This window comes from Austrofundulus limnaeus, unplaced genomic scaffold (genome assembly GCF_001266775.1).
Source record: "Austrofundulus limnaeus strain Quisiro unplaced genomic scaffold, Austrofundulus_limnaeus-1.0 Scaffold33, whole genome shotgun sequence".
NCBI classification, from domain to species: Eukaryota; Metazoa; Chordata; class Actinopteri; order Cyprinodontiformes; family Rivulidae; genus Austrofundulus; species Austrofundulus limnaeus.
Genome location: NW_013952435.1, coordinates 2066329 through 2070302, shown reverse-complemented (window position 1 = coordinate 2070302; position 3974 = coordinate 2066329). Strand labels below are relative to the sequence as shown.

Sequence of the window (3974 nt, the reverse complement as noted above, 5' to 3'; positions counted from 1 at the left end):
AAAAGGAAAACCTAAAAATATAGTGGTGTGCTTTTAACATCAGTACTAATCTGTAATAACTATAAATTTCCTCCCCTTTATCCACATTAGCACATTTATTCTTTATGCTTCTTTCTACAGYTTTGTAAATTAACTGCTGCACAGTGCCCTGAGGGGTCCTGAGGCTTTGCCAGCTAAAAACTGAAGACGCTGCTCTAGCTAAATMCTTGTTCACCGGGCTCTCGTGCTACAGAGGTCACCAGACCATTCACCTGGCAAATACCTGACGCCAGAGTTCACACCTCCCTATAAAATGAGTAGAAAAGAGGGAGACTCAAAGAAAACAAACAAGCATGAAAATGATCAACCTCATTTTAATTTATCGTGTGATTAATTGATTTATTGCTCATCACAACAGGCCAAGCTAGTAACTATATAAGATTATTATAAGTTAGGCTGTATAGGCCGGACTTAAAACCTCTCATTTAACAGCAGAATTGTGTTTTGGTATTTTCTGTCCACTTTGTGGCTTCTTTTGTTTTTCCCCAAGTTAATAAAAATGATTTTGTTTAAGTATTTATAAAGCTAGAAATCCTTTTAGTTTCTCCCCAGAATAATTACAGCGATAATAAAAGAAACTTATATTTTAGCAACATAATTCGTTAGCCAAATATGTGTTTTTTCCCCTCTAATGACTGAGCATAAACACAGGGCGACCTTCCAGTTCCACTCCAACTTACTCCACCCCCACCCCGCCTCCTCCCTCGATAATTATTTCATTTATTGATCCAGCCAGCATCCTCGCCACTAAAAGATAAAGGAAAAGTTTGTACAGTCTCATGAGGTGGTAACTGTGGAAGGATGGGGGGAGTCGGAGAAGCGTATTGATTTTTTTTGAACTGTGACTCTGATCACTTCGAACAGCTCGGGATCGACAAACCGTCCCCAGGCAGAGCAAAACCTTGATCCAACGAACAGGAAGGCAGCCGATGGGCGTGTCCGTCAGGAACAAACATTCCACAATCCAACAAAAACAAGAGAGGGTATTAACTGTGATGCCTATCGATTGGTCAGCACTGCACACAGTCAAAGAGACAAGCTGCCCGATTCGATTTGTCTGCAGACGGAGCAGGAGTAATTGTAAAGAACGGCAGAAAAAAGAGCAGCGCGGGTCAACCAGCCGCCGGAACGCAGTCTGCATGCTGTTGCACACAGACGGAGGAACAAGTGAGAGCGAGGGGGAAGTAAGGCAGGGGAACGGAATGAGGAAAATCAAGGAGAGAAATAGTCCCACGGCAGTGTCATTAACAGTCAAGGCAGAGATCTCCCCCCCCGGCTGCGCTGCTCACTGCTTACCGGGGTTCACTTTTTCCAGACGGATCTGTGAGCAGGAGAGACATTAAGAGCTTAGAGGCAGCTTTATTTTGTCATGTTTGGCTGAATCTCACATGGTAGGTCAGCAAAAACAAGACATAAKTTACAAGCTACAAGACTGTCCTGTTTTTTTATCTTTATTTTTATTTTTTACCTAAACCTGACATGATGGAAGTGAGACATATTTATGCACCAAAAACAAAAGAAAAAACACAAGCATTTCAAGTACTGGATTTATCCTTGTGATGCTAAGGAATTTGCTAATGCAATATTTTGTTTTTTATATTTTGAACTAGGATTTCTTCATTCTTTACAGTCCTAAAGTGCCTCTTACATGCATTTCCTTCAAATACGAAAAGTAAAAGAAAACATCTCTATATTTAAGAAACTTGGCATAATACACACAATTTTACACATTTTCACACATTATTGGCAAATTTTCTGTTGAATTTGGCTCAGCCAAGGTGAAACAGGAAGTGACATCAAAGGGGAATTTTATAGGAAAAGAAACTCTCTGGTCTTTGTTTGCTGAAACTATATTAACTGAACTCTGACTCTTCTTTTTTATCTCTTAGATATTAACTCAAAATAATCTAAACAAACATCAGATACTTCTTAGCCATTATAGAAAATTTGTTTACATTCAGACATTCCCCTTTGACGTCACTTCCTGTTAATTCACATGCAAACATCTTAACAACTGTTCATCTCAGCGACATGAAATTGATTTTCCAATATGTTATCAATATTATATTATATTTCTAAAAATGCATTCATATTTATTACAAAATGAGATGTCACAGGCACTTTAATACATTTAATCGTCGTAAAGGAAAGAACGTTTCAAATGCAACTGACATTTTCTGTGAAAATGCAGAGTGAATAGTGAGTGCTGCAACTTGTTGGGTAAACTGAAAAAAGGTGGTAAATCAAAACAGCCAAAAATTGCAGCTAAAATAAGCAAAACACTAGCTAAAAACAAATTAACTATGAACTCTAGCTGTCTCTGCTCTCATGGCTGGTTTTGCTTTTCTTAACTACTGAATCCAACCTTCCTGCTGGGTCTTTTAACCATAAACTTTGCAACAATTKTCATTTTACAGCTGCGTTTGTGCCATTTCAAACGAGTTCAAATAACTTTTTGAGTATGAATATAACGTGACCTTTTACTCCCAACAAACAGGGCTGATCTCCAAGAAAACAGACCAGAAACATGACTGAATTAGCTGTAATTTTTCCAACACAAAGCAGAGCAGCAACAACTAATGGTGTTTTTCTAACTCAGCTATCAAACAGTGAATACAAATAGGTGAGAAGGAATCCAAACAATAGACAGACTTTTAACTCCGCACACTGATCTGTGGAAAAAACATCTTAATTTAAACTCAGACGCACATAAGTGCTGATGGTATTAAGACAGTTATTGTTTTTTTAATGCATTTCTCAAAAAAAAAAAGCTTTTTGAGCACAATAACTGAAAACTTATTTTACCCACTTCAGTGATTAAAACAGATAATTATGTATAAATCTGTGTTGTCTGTTGATCAGTGTCAGTGAAGTGCAGTGCTCACTCAAAAATGCATTAAAAACAAGCAGATTACAGCTTTTTTACATAAAAATTAAACTGTATGCAAAGGAACAGAATAATTTTCCTGTCAATCGTTCAACAATGATACAACTCTTATTTCAATGAGCGAGTTTAAAATTCTTGGATAAAACTTTAAGTGCAAAGGTGATGGTCTGAGTTGTTTATTTCTCCATGTGTTTTGGATCATTGTAGGCTAGAAAATAAAAACGAGGCAAACTTCTCACATAAAAACTCTGCAGAGACAGTGCTAAACATTCAGTTACAACAATAATATTTTTACAATTCAACCATCTTTAATGGCATTTCTAATTTTTATTTTATTTTATTTTACTTAGATGCTTTAAAGCTCACATCAACAAAAACCCATTATTCCTGGGATAATTTAGGAGGGYCCTTAGTAACACATTAATTATGGCAGTTGAATGGATTTTCTCATTATGGCGAGCTAAAATTGYTCAGTCGTGGTGAAAGGGGAAGAGGTCCGTGAACAGATTAACAGAACAATCTTTAATGTTTTATCTTCCAGACACATGCAGAGAATAGATGTGGTCAGGTTGACTCTAAATCACCGAGTCAATTACCTCCAACATATGGAAGAGCAGCGATTTGGATTTAAAAGATGAGAGTAAAGGGACTGTATCAAAGGACTCTCCYCAGCGATCCTGCGTCCCTTAAGGCTATACTTATGAAAACCTGACTGACTCTGAATTGGGGTCGTACTGGTTGTGATGGCCTTGACGGCCAGCTAAGATGAGATGGGAGATGGAGCACCTGGTCCAAGAGCAACTGCTTACCTCTACAGGGATTTGTACAATTAACTTAATCGCATCAAAACACGTTCATCAGCTCTCTAACAAATGAGTTCATTATGTTAGATATGTTCTCACATCCATCCAAACCGTTGAAAATTAGGAAAGAAATGCATTGAATGTGAATTTTTTTAGGAATTGTATATATTGCAAATGTTTGTATTTGAAACCAATTTAGGACACAGAAATAAACAGTAGTTCAAGTCAAATAGAATAAACTATAT

The 3974-nt window shown here is 37.2% G+C and overlaps 1 long non-coding RNA gene across 5 annotated transcripts in view; it reads right to left on the bottom strand.

Annotated features, from left to right (window-relative positions):
* The window catches only part of LOC106515926 (uncharacterized), a 56383-nt gene that overhangs the window by 51240 nt on the left and 1169 nt on the right, over positions 1 to 3974 (bottom strand). The gene's annotated exons all lie outside the window — the stretch shown is intronic.